General features: G+C 39.5%; 1 long non-coding RNA gene across 1 annotated transcript in view; it reads right to left on the bottom strand.

Annotated features, from left to right (window-relative positions):
* Positions 1-7,725, bottom strand: part of LOC309655388 — a 391,996-nt gene extending 384,271 nt beyond the window's left edge. The window contains exon 1 of the long non-coding RNA XR_014260800.1: positions 48-7,725. This is a non-coding gene — a long non-coding RNA (uncharacterized lncRNA). The remainder of the gene's footprint in view (positions 1-47) is intronic.
* Between the last annotated feature and the right edge of the window lie 9,239 nt (positions 7,726-16,964).

The raw sequence follows: 16,964 nt of genomic DNA, 5'->3' as shown, positions 1-16,964 counted from the left end.
TGTAAAGAAAACCTTCACATCTAGCTACAAAAATGTTTGTCACTTACCAAAAGATGTTCATTAAAATATGCTCCAGTGAAAGTGTTTGGCTGCACCCTGCAGGCCTGCAAACCTTGTAATTTCCCAGCTGCGAGACTGAAGAAAGAGCCTGGAGACACCCACAATGTATTGGATAGGGAATCTTACACATTTGAAGCAAAAGTCCTGGACCGACACTGCCACGGACAGCAGACGGCAGGCAGGACATTGCAGCACCTTCGCTACTGAGGCGGAAGAAGGAGGCTACCAGTTAGATGGGGAATTGATGTCAGGTTGGCTTGTCAGTTACCAGAGAAACCAGCAGCTGGGGCAGGGGCAAGCATGTAGGCAGTTACTGATTAAGCCCTATAATTAAGAGGATTAGCTAGTTACGTGAGTAGGGTGTAGGTGAAGCATGGACTAGTCAGGCAGGGGATGTACAGAGAACAGGAGAACAGCCATCTTGATGGCCTGATCATACTGGCAGTTAGTGTGCGCACTGTGAACTCGATAAATTGCCTGCCCTGGAATATTCACATCAGATAAGTTCCTAAAACCAATACAAACCAGAATAGAAGCAGTAAGTTTGCCTTACTGCATTGTTTGAAAAGGAAAAAAAATTAAACTAGGACTCTTATTACACTATTTAATCAATATTCTTGTAAGTAGAACAGTTCAATTTCACCTGTGAAATATACTAATTGTTAAGAAATTTTTAATTAATGAACATCAAATGCAAAAACATTTGGTTTCATGGTGTTCATGTGTTTGCAAAAACACAAACACTAAATGTGTCTTTATTTGGACAAGATTGTTTCCTAAGGATTATAATACAGAGGCTTTCGGTGCACTTTGGAAGTCCATGATTTCCCAATCATTTCTTACGTGTCAGAATTGCAGATCACCAGTTCTCCATTTCCATGGAATAAAGAATGATTTCTGGCAGGTGACTATGGATGACCTGGGTTTTATTTCTGATCTCTTCTCTAGCTCTGACCTTGGTTAAGTCACTAACTCCACCTACTTCAGGTTCTTCATCTGTAAAGTGGGGTTGATAATCCTTGCCTTGAAAGGATTGGTAGTGAGGCAACAAAGGAATGAGTGAGAAAGGACTTTTAAATGTGTTTTTGTTTGAAAATAAAGCTATTGTTTTTTTTGTTTTGTTTGTTTTTAACATCTTTATTGGAGTATAATTGCTTTACAATGGTGTGTTAGTTTCTGCTTTATATCAAAGTGCTTTCATTTTTGCTTTTATTTGAGTTTATTCCTTGAAGAAAGATTTGTAGGTTTCTTTCCTTCTTGTTTTCAAGGCCTCACTATTCCATTTTAATGCGTATCTAGACTATGCTGCTTTTTGTTGTAGGTAAAGTGTACATTAAAATGTTTATATCCAGAAACAAGTATAAATAAGCATTTTACTTCTTAATAGAATGAGGCAGGAATAATTTATTTTTTAATCAACACTGGATCTGACCTGAGCTAGGCCATTTTAGGCTCCTCAGCTGCACACAGTAAATAGGTGGATACTCTAAATCCATTCTGGTGATTGCCATTTTAAAGATGATTGCCAATGTCACTGAAAGTGGGAATTAGGCACCAAAGCTGACAAGTAAAGCGGACTTTTACATCATCAAAATAACCAAGTTAATTAGAGGAAGAGCATTATAAAAACAGAGCCTCAAAAAACAGATTTAAAGGAAAGCCATAAAACCCCCAGTGTCTGAGGTGATGACGGAAATCGTATTGGTAATGTGGTGCCCATCACCACCTCAGGCACAGTTGAAACAAATCAACACATCCGTTGCAGGGAGTACACTTTTTCAAAGCTATATAAAGCTTAAATCCTTTCACACTTTATGTCATCTTTCAGGATTTCCTCCTCTTAGACTCCGCCCACTCCACCCCCATCACCATCACAACACGTATCCCAAAATAAGCAGCAGGAGCTTTATCAGGAGAGATGGGAGTGAGCTGCAATTATACCCTGATTCCCAAATGAGAGCTATTTTTCTTTGGGGCTCTCCTGTCATGATATTATCATTGAACTGGTACATTTTCGTCTTGCACAGGAAAAAAAAAAAAAAGAATGTACAATTCTGGTACGTTTGATTTATGATTTGGGAATGCTGAATGTTGGAGACAATAAATGTAAAATTAAGCAATATTCTTAGAGACAAGATGTCGACCCATCCTTTAGTTACTTTTTTTTTTTTTTTTTTTTTGGAGTGCTGCTCCTTTAGTGGATATGCATATAGTCTAGATGCTCACCTTTTTCTTATTTCTTTTCCTATTTATTCAGCTTCTTATTTTAGACAAGCTACGCAGAGGAACTTTTCTTTTTCCTCTGCAGACCCTCCTCTCATTCTACCTTCTCTTCTGCAGGATCTCATCTAGTCTCTATGCTAAAATTACAAGTCGTACAAGTCAACGACTCTCAAAGTTATATCATTAGTCTAGAGCTCTCTTTTGATCTGTAGTCTATATACCTAAATATTCAACAACCTATTGGGTATCTCCATTTGAATTTCCCCAGACCCTCAAGCTCATCACATAAATAAGAGAACCACTATTATCTACCTCGACCAAATCTCTCCCCTTCAATGTTCACCACCTCAATCAATGAATGGTGTTACCCTTCTCCTCTGTGCCCAAGTCAGAACCCTCAGCATTTTTCCTGACACCTTTTCCTTTCTCACCTCTGCCTATAATCACCAGGTTTGCCAGTTCTACCTCCTATATATATCTCAAATCTGTCCACCTATCTCCATCCTCACAGTCAGTGTTATTTATCAAGTCCCCATCAATTCTTGTCTAGATCATTTCAAAGCCTCTCCATCACACTCTGCCTACAATTTTATCGCCCCTCTAAGTGATCCTCCATAAAGCTATCATAGTGGCCTTTTACTACTGTAAATCCAGTCATGTCAGTTCCCTGCTTAAAATGCTTCAGTGGTTTTTCAGTCACCTCAGGGTTAAAATGCAAGCTCTTCAGCATGACATTCTCTGAGATCTGGTCCCTGTAGCCTGTTCAGCCCCACGTCTGACCATTCCCTACCATTCACCTTGTCCTGCAGGTGTAACAAATACTGTTTTGCAGTTCTAGGAAATTGCCCCACTCTCAATCACTCCCCTCTTTTGGACATACTTTTCTCACTGCCTAGAATATTCTTGGTCTCTTTCTTTGCTTGTTTAGTCTCTGTCATCAACAATTCTGTTCAATTGTCACTTCCTGGAAAGTTGAACTCCTATATTATAAAGGTCTATAATCGCATCTCTGTTCTCACCAATTTCAGTATTTATGAAGAACTGAATACATGTGCCAGGCAGTGGGCTAAGAGCTAAAGATGTACAAAGATGAAGACACACCTCTTCCCTCTATGAAGCACTTGGTCTAGTCTAGCTCCCCTTTCACATGCTGTAGTGTCTGTTTACATTCTCTTTCATTATCCTCTGAGCTTCTAAGGCCAGGAAATTTTGGTCTTTAATGTCCAGCGCAGTATCTGGCATACTCCCTGTGCTCGATAAACATGTGAATGAATAGCTTCAGCTTTATCCATATATGGAAGATGATTTCAAAGGCCTTAAAAATCCTTGTAGTATTTAAAGGATAAGCATGCTTATCTCCAAATGGGCAGAGGTATTATCTGTATACCTGTGGTAAAAGTCCTTCCTGACATGCTGCCCTGTCTCCCTTCTCCTCATATCCATTTGCACTCTGGCAGAAGCCCAAGCTGTGTTCGGGCATTATTTACCTAATACTTCCTTTCAGTACAGGTCTTGGTTAGTGGCATGAAAACCACAACTTTTCTATTAAATTAGGTCCATCTCTCTGACAGAATACTCAACTTGCTTTTCTTATTTTGCATTCCAGTTGCTTTAATAGACATCCTAGTGTGTTTCTTATTAACCCTCACTGGAGTGCCATGACAGCTGTAAACCATTAGCTATTGGGCTTGCCTGCAAAGCACTGTGCCATGATCGCATGATTGATCGAATTCATGCAACAACCATAATTCTGAATTTCTGATGGGTTTTTAATAGGGATGGTTGGGGGAGAATATATCTCAGAGCTACTAAAATTCATTTTTCCTCCCAATCAATGCCAGAGTGAATTTGAGAAAGCATTTTTTTTTGTTCTTAACAACCAAAAAGAAAAGAAAATTCATACTTCTTGCCTGATGAGGTAAATTGTAGGTAGTCTCTGGAAATGTCTTGCAGAAAACAGCTCCCCAAAATTTACATTTGTCATTAGCTGCATGAATCGTCTGTACACAGAAAAAAGAAAGTGAGTTGGGAAATGTTTATGCACGTCTCAGAAATGGCTTCCAACTGTTTCTATGCTGGTCTCTTTCTTCGCTAAGGAGATGAGTGTCATTCACGTACTTACACAGCGCTGTCCCCGAGATTCTGGGGTCTCGTCTAAAAGTACAGTGTTCCCAAAGGATCTCTGAAGAACGAAGCAAAGCTTGATCACTTCATTTATGTATTATTCTTTAGAAATCAAAAAGGAGATTAAAAAAGGAAAAGCAAAATACATTATCTCAGTCAATATTAGCTACTCAAATAATTGACTAAATTTGAAATGGAGAAAATACAATGTTTCCATAGAACCTTGTACGCATATCAATTCTTAACTCCCTCTCCTATGATTCCACTTTTACAGGATGCTGAAAGGGAAGGAAATATTCCCACACAAGATGATAGTCACTGTGGTACCACATTTGATTGCTAAATTTCCCAAGAATACTTTATTATTCATAAATTTATTCACTAAATTCTTCTCAAGTGACTACTTTATGACAGACACTTGGTGTGGTGCCGAGAACTCAAAAGTGCTAAAAATAGACCTCTTCCATGTTTTCAATGAACTTATAGATAGAGATCAGCATTAAGCATTTTTTCACAAAAATAAGCATGATTATAATTTATGATAAAGGATAGGAAGTAAAGAGCAGAATGTAAGAACATAAATTGTTAAGCAGTCACCCCCTCCCTGTCTTTCACCTGGCCCAGCAGTGCTCCCAGAAATGGCGTGAGCTAACAATTCCTCAGCCCCAGTGTGAGCAGAGCAGCCTATTGTTTTGCTTGAGTCAAGGTGCATTGGTGTGTTGGCCAGGAACCAGCTGAGGAGCGCCCTGCTCTCTGACAGCCAGGGATGCCCCCTGCCCTGGCCTGGAACTATCTATGATAGGCCACTGTCTGGGAAGGTCTGTTTCAGGTCTGTCAAAAGAAAACTTGATATTTCTTGAAAGACATGAAGACCTGAAGCTTACTTTTCTAGCTTCCAAGACCCTTTCCAGACTGTCCATAGCAAAAAAATAACATCATTTATATATCACTGGCCAGTTCCAAGCTCATTATCCAGCTTGAACGTTACATCCACCCAGGGATGCACAATTTAGTATTCTCATTTATGAGGAAATCAAGGCTCAGAAAGGATACATGACTTGCCCGAGGTCACACAGTTTATACATTACGGTTCTGGAGTTGAGACCCAGCTCTCCTAAACCCAAAGCAGGCGCTCTTTCTACCATGTCACAGTGTTCACCCCTTGGAGGCACTCATCACCCCAGTTCCTGGATGATCATTAAGATCCTCATTTTAGTTGCCCTCTGATCTTTGAGCACTTCAGGAACAATTCTCTTCTTTCTGGAACCTCGTGGTGAGCAAAATGTGAGCCACATGGAACAGATATTGTAAAAGTGTCTTTTAGAAGGAGAGAGAAATTCAAATGGCCAGTGTCAGTCTCTTTATGAGATGAATGTCCAGGCAACTGAGAAATACAAAGTGACAGATAGGATCCTGAATGAAAAATCTATAGGAAGCAATGCATTAAGTGAAAGAGATGAGGAATATTTTTGTTAAGCTTGTAAGTCATTGTCCAAGTGGAAGATCTCATTTTAGAAAATTGAGCATTTAGTTTAAACACTTCAGGAAGTTAGATTATTGTATCGATGTAAAAAATAAAACCCCAGAGTAAGTCTTACTCTTTGAAGGATCAAAAGGCTTCTTTTTTTTTTTTTTTTTTTGTAGCTCACACAAGGACCAGAGTTGAGGTATTAAAGCAACAGTCCCAGTCAGCTTTTGCTCCTGCCTAACAGGGCACATAAAGCTGTGAGCTAGACCTAAGAAAAGTTGCATATCAGCACATGTGCTTTACCTTAAGATATCCCAGTCTGCAGTTGGGATCCGCCTTTTTCTTTTTCTTTCTGGCTTGCTTCAAGTGTACAGGGGTCTTTGTTTTCTCAATTAGTACTAGGTTTCTTTAAGGAGCAGAGGTAGTGCTCAAATCAAACTAGTATGCAGTTATGTACTCAGTCTGGAATGCTCCAGAGTCTAGGAGGTAAGGTGACCTTGGGAAAGCAGAAATTTGTATTTAGTACATTCTCTTCTATGTTTCTGGCTTGTCAGAGTCTGGGGTGCAAGAACAGCAGCAAGATTAAAAGCACAAAATTTGAAATCAGGCTGCCTGGTGTTGAATCTTAGCTCTATTACTTATCCTCTGTAAGTCTGAGAGGAAGTTATTTAACATCTGTTACCTCATCTATAAAATAGGAATGGAAGGAATTTTTCTCCTATTTTTTTTCTCCACTTCTTTTTTCTCTCTTGTGTTCTTTCTTTTCTCTCTCTCTCCTTCCCTTCCTTCTTTTTAGCTGGCATCACACAACCTTCCTTTGCTTCGTTCTGAGGAATCTACCACTTGTATGTCTTCCCACCATGGAGGTCAAAAAGGCCAGACATCCTCTCAACCCGACCCCACCCCCATCCTATTGGTTAAGACTCCAGCATGTGGCCAACAATTCTTCCTGCTGAGGCTTTGCCTCTGGAAGGAGGAGTGCACGCATATAAGGAGAGATGAGAATTGGATGACGCTAAAAGCACAGCAGAGGCAGCCTGGGGCATCCAGGAGCAGGAGCCTTAAGCAATATCTGAGCTGGCTGCCTCCTCCCACCCCTGGCGTACCGGCTCCCTATCCCATCCTCCAGCCTTCCTGAAGACTCTGTTAGCTTCCCCATGTCCATCCAACACAGTTCTCTAAGCAAACCCAAGTCAGGTTCTATTGTTTTCCTCTAAGAATGCTGACAGATGAAATGTGAAAAATAATACAATTGCAAGGACTAAATAGGAAAACACAGATTGAGCACTTAATACACTGACTGGCCTATAATATACAATTAATAAAATATTAGTTATTATACATATCATTATTAAAACTACTACTGTTCTAGCATTACAGGTTGTCTTATTATTTATAAAAGAAGTTGAAAGGTTTTTTTCTGGGCATAATTTTAAATATGTTTCTGACTAAAAGAGAATGAATGATAAAGTATAAGAAATTTTAAAAATAGAGACGATTATGAGGAAGGAAATGGAAATAGTTCTTTCTCTTCTTAAAAATCAATACAAGTGGGCTTCCCTGGTGGCGCAGTGGTTGGGAGTCTGCCTACCAATGAAGGGGACGCGGGTTCGGGCCCTGGTCTGGGAGGATCCCGCATGCCGCGGAGCAGCTGGGCCCGTGAGCCACAATTGCTGAGCCTGCGTGTCTGGAGCCTGTGCTCCGAAACAGGAGAGGCCGCGATGGTGAGAGGCCCGCGCACCGCGATGAAGAGAGGCCCCCACTTGCCGCAACTAGAGCCCTCGCACAGAAACGAAGACCCAACACAGCCAAAAATAAATAAATAAATAAATAAAATTTAAAAAAAAAAAAAAAAAGAGCACATACTATGTGCCAGCGCCTTTATAAAAAAAAAAAAAAAAACAATACAAGTGAATGGATAAAGATTCATCTGTTGTATAACACAGCTGATGTGTTATATGTGGTATATACAGCTGATGTGTTATATGTGGTATATACAGCTGATGTGTTATATGTGGTATATACAGTTGATCCTTGAACAACATGGGTTTGAACTGTGTGGATCCACTTATATGCAGATTTTTTTCAATAAATACAATCCGTGGTTGGTTGAATCCATGGAGGCAGAACTGGGGATACGGAGGGCTAACTACAGGACTTGAGCATCTGCAGATTTTGGTATTCACAGCGGGTCCTGGAACAATCCCCCATAGATACCTGGGAATGACTGTATTATAACAATGGGATATAATTCAGCCATGAGAAAGAAGGACATACTGCCACTTGCAACAACATGGATAGATCTTGAGGACATTAGGCTAAGTCAAATAAGTCAGACAGAGAAAGACAAATACTGTATATTATCACTTATATGTAGAATCTAAAATAGCCCAACTCATAGAAATAGAAACTAGAATGGTGTTTATCAGGGGCTGGGGGTTGAGGGAAAAGGAGAGATGTTGGTCAAAGACTACAAACTTCCAGTTATAAATGAAGAACCACTGAGGATCTAATGTACAACATAATGATTATAGTAATAAAACTGTATTATATACTTGAAAAACAAAAATGAGTAATTGGTGTGGCAGCTATGAAGATAAGTCACTTGGATCTCCCTTCAAGAAAGAACTCTCAGTGCAGCTGCAAGGAATGTAGTTAGCTGCCAGCCTTCAACCCCTAACACCTTGGAGATCCTCCTCAGCTTTGGAGCTGCGGCCATGCTCTTCCCAGCCAATAACTGAGCATGGTTGAGGTACCAGACCCTAGCTAATTCTGCCTAACATGAAACTCCTCTAATGGTCCACCTTTGCTCTGGAGTTCCCTTTTGGGTTGGCAGAGATGGTCAGATCTGCTTTGTGGAGAGGGCTTTCTCTACTCTCCCATGTCCCAGGTATCAGATCTGTATAGTGGTCTAATGGCTACTTCTGCCCAATCCTGCTTCCTCCTTCTTTTGTCTTTCACTCCCCTGACAAACAGAGCACTTACACTCCTAATTCCATCATGATGTGTGCTTCCTGTATGAACCAACTAACTTAAGGGAATATTTGCTTTCAGCCTTTTTTTCTAAATGTCTGTGTTTGTGTGTGTGTATGTGTCTAATTTTTGTTACATAATTGAGTTCATATTGTAGATTTAACTTAAAAATTGTTATTGTCTTTCCATTAAATATTAAAATGTTTCCATGTCATTAAAGCTTTTTTCATCAATATCTTTTCTATTTTTTTATTTTTTTAGTTTATGAAGCTTCATTCATCTGCTAAATCCTATCACCTTAATTATTTATTTATAAGTTGAAACTAGAAGACTAAAAAGTGAGATCAGGCCCCAACCTTCTATGCTATGACATTTACATTATTGGAGACATAGGAAACATCAAAGCCACCCCATTTTCTTAAGCTGTAACCAGATTGGACCAAAATGAACATTTTCTACTTAAGAGTGTATGTACTTGGGGCAGAGGGTTAACTACATTTAAATGTGTCACCATTGACACAGAGCACAATTTGCCTGGTATTTGAAACACATAAAAGAGACAACTTTTCTCTGGCTTAATTCCTCAAGTTAAGTATTCCACTTTCTATTTGTAATGATATGACACAAAGATTTGAATGTGAAGAGGAACATTCCAGTGCTTAAGACCTTCATCAATCACAGTGTAATAAGACTCAAAAGTACTGCAACTCCATTTTTTCCTTACTCATAGAAACTCACTCATAGAACCTATATTTGCAGCTTAGACTTGACCTTGATGTCAAAATGAGGTTCCTTTCAGTCAGGAGTTCTTCCTGCAAATTCCATACAACGATATGTGAATTTTATGTTTAATAATGCACTTACATATCTAGGGTACTTACATATCAATGTCTTTTTAAAGGTTAAATAATGATTATTTTACGTACTTGTATACGTTATCTCATTGAATTCTCACAACACCAACTCAAAATAGGCATTATTAACACCACTTTTATTGTGAGGAAACTAAGTTCAGAGAAGTCAAGAAACTTACCTGCAGGCACAAAGTAAGCAGAGCTGGGGAGTAGAGCCACCATTAGAACCCAGACTTGCCTATTCTGAGCCCATGCTGCTCCAACCTCCATGCTGCCTTGGCCCCTACCATACTCTTACACACCAGAATCTGCATTTAATGACAACCTTTTACCTCTATTCCTTGTAGCACTTGTCCTAGCCCTGGACAAAGAAAAAATTGGGGGTCAGCATACTGCTCATGGCCCCTCTCCTTAACTTAATCATTCTGTCTTCTAGTTATTGTACAGAAAGTAGTAATAGACTTTCATTCAGTCACTAAAAAGTTGTGGGACATCTACTATATGCAGGAAAACCTCAAACACGCCTTTGTTACCTCTATGGGCTGTGGGGGAAAGATAATAGATTAGTACCATTCCATGTGATAGACAACATGATAGAACTTTACAGAAGGTTCTATGCGAACATAATCTGAGGAACAGAGTTGCAGTGAAGCCTTTTAAGGAAGCTGAGTTTAGTGGACTTATTGAGCATTCCAACACAGTTACAATATTTGCAAAAAGAATCCACAGTAATTTTAGGTATAACTAAAGGATTGTGTGTGTGTGTGTTTTGAGGGAAAAGGAGAAAAAGGGTTAATAGATATTTGGACTGATTGTGTATCCCCAAAACTTATGTTGAAGTCCTAACAACTAGTGTCTCAGAATGTGACTATACAGGCATATGTCAGAGATACTGCCGGTTTGGTTCCAGACCACTGCAATAAAGCAAAATATTAAAATAAAGCAGTAAGAGGAACTTTTTGGTTTCCCAGTTCATATAAAAGTTATGTTTATAATATACTGTAGTCTATTAAGTGTGAAATAGAATTATATCTAAAAAAGTATATACCTTAATTTAAAAAAATAATTTACTGCTAAAAATGCTAATCATCATCTGAACCTTCAGCTAGTTGTAATTTTTTTGCTGGTGGAGGATCTTGCCTCAATGTTGATGGCTGCTGACAAATCAGAGTGTTGGTTGCTGAAAGTAGGGGTGGCTTTGGCAATCTCCTAAAATAAGACAACAATGAAGTTTGCCACATCAATTGACTCTTCCATAAAGGAATGATTTCTCTGTAGCATGCAATGCTGTTTGCTAGAATTTTAACCACAGTAGAATTTCTTGCAAAATTAGAGTCAATCCTCTCAGACTCTGCCACTGCTTTATCAACCAAGTTTATGTAATATTCTAAATCCTTTGTTGTCGTTTCAACCATCTTCATGACATCTTCACCAGAAATAGTTTCCATTTCAAGAAACCACTTTCTCTGCTCATACATAGGAAGCAACTTCTCAGTTGTTCAAGTTTTATCATGAGATTGCAGCAATTCAGTCACATCTTCAGGCTCCACTTCTAGTTCTCCATCTATTTATATCACATCTGCAGGGACTTCCTCCATTAAAGTCTTGAACCCCTCAAAGTCATCCATGAGGGTTGGAATCAACTTCTTCAAAACTCTTGTTAATGTTGATATTTTGACCTCTTCCCATGAACCATGAATGTTCTTGGTGGCATCTAGAATATTGAATTCTTTTCAGAAGTTTTTCAATATACATTGCCCAGGTCCATCAGAAGAACCACTATCTCTGGCAGCTATAGACTTATGAAATGTATTTCTTAAATAATAAGACTTGAAAGTCAAAATTACTCCTTGACCCAAGGGCTGCAGAATGGATTGTGTTAGTAGGCATGAAAACAGCATTAATCTCTTTGTACATCTCCATCAAAGCTCTTGGGTGACCAGGCACACTGTCAGTGAGCAGTAATATTTTGAAAGAAATCTTTCTTTTTTCCTGAGCAGTAGGTCTTCATGGTGGCTTAAATTATTCAGTAAACCATGTTGTAAACAGATACATTATCATCCAGGCTTTATTGTTCCATTTATAGAGCACAGGCAGAGTAGATTTAGCATAATTCTTAGGGGCCCTAGATTTTCTGAATGGTAGATGAACATTGGCTTCAACTTCAAGTCACCAGCCACATTTGCCTCTAACAAGAGAGGCAGCCTGTTTTTCGAAGATTTGAAGCCAGGCATTGACTTCTCCTCTCCAGCTATGATAAACCTAGGTGACATCTTCTTCCAACAGAAGGCTGTTTTGTCTACTTAGAATATCTATTATCTAGTGTCACCACCTTCATTAATTATCTCAGCTAGATCATCTGAATAACTTGCTGCAGCTTCTACATCAACACTTGCTGCTTCACCTTGCACTTTCATGTTATGGAAATGGCTTCTTTCCTTAAACCTCATGAACCAATCTCTGCTACCTTCACACTTTTCTTCTGCAGTTTTCTCCCCTCTCTTAACTTTCAAGGAATTGAAGAGAGTTAGGGTCTTGCTCTGGATTAGGCTTAGCTTAGGGGAATGTTGTGGCTGGTTTGATCTTCTATCAAGACCACTAAAATTTTCTCCATTTCAAAAATAGGGCTGTTCTACTTTTTTATCATTTGCATATTCACTGGAGTAGCAATTTTAACTTCTTTCAAAAACTTTTCCTTTCCATTCACAACTTGTCTATTTGGCACAAGAGGGCTACCTTTCAGCCTATCTTGGCTTTTGACATGCTTTCCATACTGAATTTAATCATTTCTAGCTTTTGATTTAAACTGAGAAACATGTAAGACTTCTGTTCACTTAAACGGTTAGAGGTCATTGTAGGGTTATTAATTGGCCTAATTGCGATATTGTTGTGTCTCAGAAAATAGGGAGGACTGAGGAGAGGGAGAGAGATGGAGCAAAAGCTGGTTGATGGAGCAGTCAGAAGACACAAAACATTTACCGATTAAGTTCACCATCTTATATGGTTGGGGTTCGTGGTGTCCCAAAACAGTGGCAACCGTACCATCAAAGATCACTAATCATAGATCACCATAACAAATATAATAATAATGGAAAAGCTTGAAATAATGTGAGAATTACCAAAATGTGAAACAGAGATGCAAAGTAAGCAAACGCTGTTGGAAAAGTGATGTCAATAGTCTTGCTCAATGTTTCAGAGTTGCCACAAACCCTCAACTTGTAAAAAATGCAGTATCTGTGAAGTGTGATGAAGAAAAGTACAATAAAATGAGGTATGCCTGCATTTGGAGGTAGAATCTTTAAAAAGGTAATTAGGTTTTAATGAGGTCATTATGGTAGGCCCTAAATCAATGTGACTGGTGTCCCTATCATAAAAGGAAATTAGTACAGATACACAGAGAGGAAAGACCATGTGAAGGCACAGGGAGAAAAAGGCCATATACAGGCCAAGAAGCAAGACCTCAAGAAGAACCAATTATGACCACACTTTGATCTTGGACTTCTGTCCTCCAGAATCATGAGAAAATTAGTTTCTTTTATTTAAGCAACCCAACCTATGGTACCTTGTTAACCCTTACAAACTAATACAGGAGATGAGGCTTAAAAGGCAAGGAATTGATTAGTGAGGTCCTTATATGCCACGTTTAGGAGTTTATTCTTTTATTCAGAAAACAATGGGGAGCTACCAAAAGATTTAAATCAAGAAGAGAGGTAATAAAATTCAGGCTTTAGAAATGTTTAATCTTTGTAATCAATAAATCCACTTCTGTCCCTATCTAGCTCTTCCACGATGAAAGTAAATGGGTCTGAGGGGAAATGGAAGTAATTATTCAGTGACTGGTTCTTACGTATCTGATCAGGCTTCAGGCTACATTTTCAACAATCCCATCTCTGCCTTGTCCTTATTCCCAGTTTTTTTTCCCCCCAGAGTAATCCCTGAGTCCACAGTTCAGACTCTTCTTCCAGGTCATGAGTCCTGCCTGACTCACCAAATCTCATCACTACCCATGACACAACATGACATTTAGGGGATATTGCAAAGACTTAAAAGGGTTGCAAAATGAAGTATTTATAATAGAGGCCCAATACTAAGCCTATACTGAGATTCCTACTCATCTGGGCATAGCTGAAAACATGGGTGTTGCCTGTGAGGTGTCCAGGGGACAAATAGTCTGGAAGCGCTTATCTCTGCCATCAATTTCTTGTCCAACCTATTGAATGTGTGCCAGGTTAATGGAGGGGGAAACTAAAGAAATTGATTTCCTGGGGTCCTGGTGAGAGGTCAAGTGGCTGCCTGTGATGGGGTGGTTAGCAGAGATCTCCTCCTGTGCTTCACATATCACCCAGCACAGGCCCTGTGAGGAAGGGGTCTTACTCTTTGGGGAGCGTGGGGAGATAACAATGTTGGTGTGGAAATGAGAGTTTTAGCAGGAAGGAGGTAGACCATGAGAAAACAGTCTATAAAGACATCAAGCATCCTCTCCTCCCACCCTCACTCCTGGGCTCACTCCTGACACTCATGATGGAACAGGGGTTAAGTAGTTGTATGGGGCAGGTTGCCAAGCGTCAATGAGCTAGTGAGGCCCTGAGAAACTTGGCATCACCAAGTCAAGGAATTACTCAGGTAACCATTGAGTGTCATTCACCAGTTTGTGCTGCTGTCCTATCCCTGTTCTTTGTTTAGTGCGTCAGTGCTCATGTAGCATATCATATATCAAACTATTACATCTCTCCTTCAACTTCTGGGAGAAAATAAGGACACAAAGTAAGACTGGCTTTTACCCTCTCTATATAACATGACTTCCTCATATATTTTCTTCTCAACTTTTCTGCCTGTATAAAGTGGTTTGGTAGTTAATAATCACTTTATTTATAAAATTATGACAGAGTGGGAACAAGGTGCTATTTCCTCATAAAAATTATCTTCATGACATTTGGTATTAACCCACTCAAAGAAGGCAGTAAAGATTCATTGTTGTACTCAGAGACACTTTGGCAGAATACTCAACAGACCTGATACATTGAGTAGAGTCGGCTCTTTTTTTTATGGTGGTGGGGAGAGTGGGTGGTGAGTTGCTAAGGAATTTCTTACAGCTAAAAATATAAAGGCCTAATCTGCTCTCCAAGTTATAAGCAATTGACTCATCTTCTCAGCTTTCCTCTTGAAACTGGGCCAGACTCTGTGGGATAAATAGAATGCAGCAGTACAGTCATCCTTTGGTATCTTCAGGGGATTGGTTCCAGGACCCCTGGGACACCAAAATCTGTGGATGATCAAGTCCCTTAATATAAAATGGCATAGTATTTGCAAATAACCTACACACATCCTCCTGTATACTTTAAATCACCTCTAGATTACTTATAATACTTAATACAATGTAAATGATAGGTAAATAGTTGCCAGCATGAGGCAAATTCAAGTTTTCCTTTTTGTAATTTTCCAGAATTTTTTTCCCAAATATTTTTGATCTGTAGTGGGTTGAATCAATACATGTACAACTCAAAGATACAGAGGGGTGACTATAACTCTGTGTGACTTCTGAGATTGAGTCATCAAAGGCCATACAACTTCCACCTGCCTCTCTCTACTTTGCTCACCCGGGGGAACAAGTTATCATGTTGTAAGGTAGCCCAGGCCCCTTGGTGAGGCCATGCATATGTGTTTCAGCCTTTGGCCCCAGTAAGGTCCAAGGTGATAGTCAGCATCACCTGGTAGATATGTGAGTAAACAAGACTTCAGATGATTCTAGCCCTCAAGCTTCAAGCTGCCATTAGTGGAGTGGAGCTATTTCCACAGAGCCTTGCCAAAACTTCAGATCCATGAACAAACTAAAAGCTGTGATTGTTTTAGGGTGGTTTTTCCACAGCAATGGTAAGCAGACAAATGGCTCCTTATTGCCAACAAGACATGGTTTCCATTGTGCTAGGGATGAGCTGTAACGTTTTGCAGTTATCTTTGAGGCTAAAATTATGTAGTGGGAAAGAGCACAGGCTTTGGAAGCAGAAGAATCAAGTTCAGATTCCGGCACTGCCCCCTACTAACAGCTGGGTGACCTCTGGCTGATTACTGAACCTCATCTTAAGAAGGGAACTTCTTTACTTACCTCACTAAGCTGCTGTGGGACTAACTGAGAGCCTTTAAAGAACTTAATACAAACTATCACACACTCTCTTAGGAACTAAGATCTCTGAATGAGTAGAGTTCAAATTTTTTGGGACAGGAAGCAACACTTTGGGGAGTGGGTTATTAAAAGTAGTAAAGGAAGGAATCTCTTCCACTTCCACCCTTTGATTCCTGAATTTGTCGTGTTTTGGCTATGGAATTAAAAAGTACCATACTCTAGTCATTGGTCCATTACATATATACCACTTTCACTTAATAACAGTGTTGATGTCCATAGATTTCATTACGGTTTGTGGATTATATATCATTCAGTTCATGATGGGTAACTCAGGTTGTGTGACCATCTGGTACCCCGTATTCAGTCATTAACTATTTATCTGGGCAAGTAGCAAGCAGGAACCAGAGGTCTATACAACATCCTTGATGGCCACAGACTTCAGCACCATTACACCAGCTGGGTCAAAAGGCCTAAGTGTTAGAGTAGCTTGCACTGCAGCCTGGCCTGCTTCAGACCTTGCTTTGCTTCAGGACTCACCCAAATGTCAGTTACTAAGTTAATGAGTGAGAAGAACACACCCATAATGGTATATCCTGCTTTTAAAATTCAGAGATGATTGTGCCTCTTTCTTAATGATAGGAAAATTATCCTTTACTTTGGAAGGAATATCCCAACAAAACCCAAACATCTGAACTCTTAGAAACTTTTCTAAACAAACAGACCCCTGAATTTTCATGACGTTCATTTCCCACACTCGGGACATATTTGTCTTATTTAGGCTTCTAGGATTTCTGTCTTGCACTGCTCCTCAGGTCCAGTCAATATAATGAGTGATCTATGTGATGTCAGGAGGGTCAAGGTTCTCCACAGTCTATTATGAGTAAGAGGAGAAGGGTTGATAGGACCCTCTCCCCACCAGGTGAAAAAAATTGCCTCTGGTCATCCTTGTTGTTTATATGGAGGAAAAAAAGCAATATGATCAATATGTATATCAGCTGTCAAGGGCTGTTTAATTTGCTTCAATAAATATACCACATTTTGAGCTCTAAATGAAGTTACACCTAATTGGATGTATGATACTCCATAATCATTCTCTAGAATCGACTTGCCAAACGGGGCAGTTAAATGAGAACATGACAGG

Source organism: Balaenoptera physalus, assembly GCF_965194825.1.
Source record: "Balaenoptera physalus genome assembly, chromosome: 2".
Taxonomy (NCBI): domain Eukaryota; kingdom Metazoa; phylum Chordata; class Mammalia; order Artiodactyla; family Balaenopteridae; genus Balaenoptera; species Balaenoptera physalus.
Note: the sequence above shows the minus strand (reverse complement) of the source record. Positions and strands in the feature narration are given on the sequence as shown.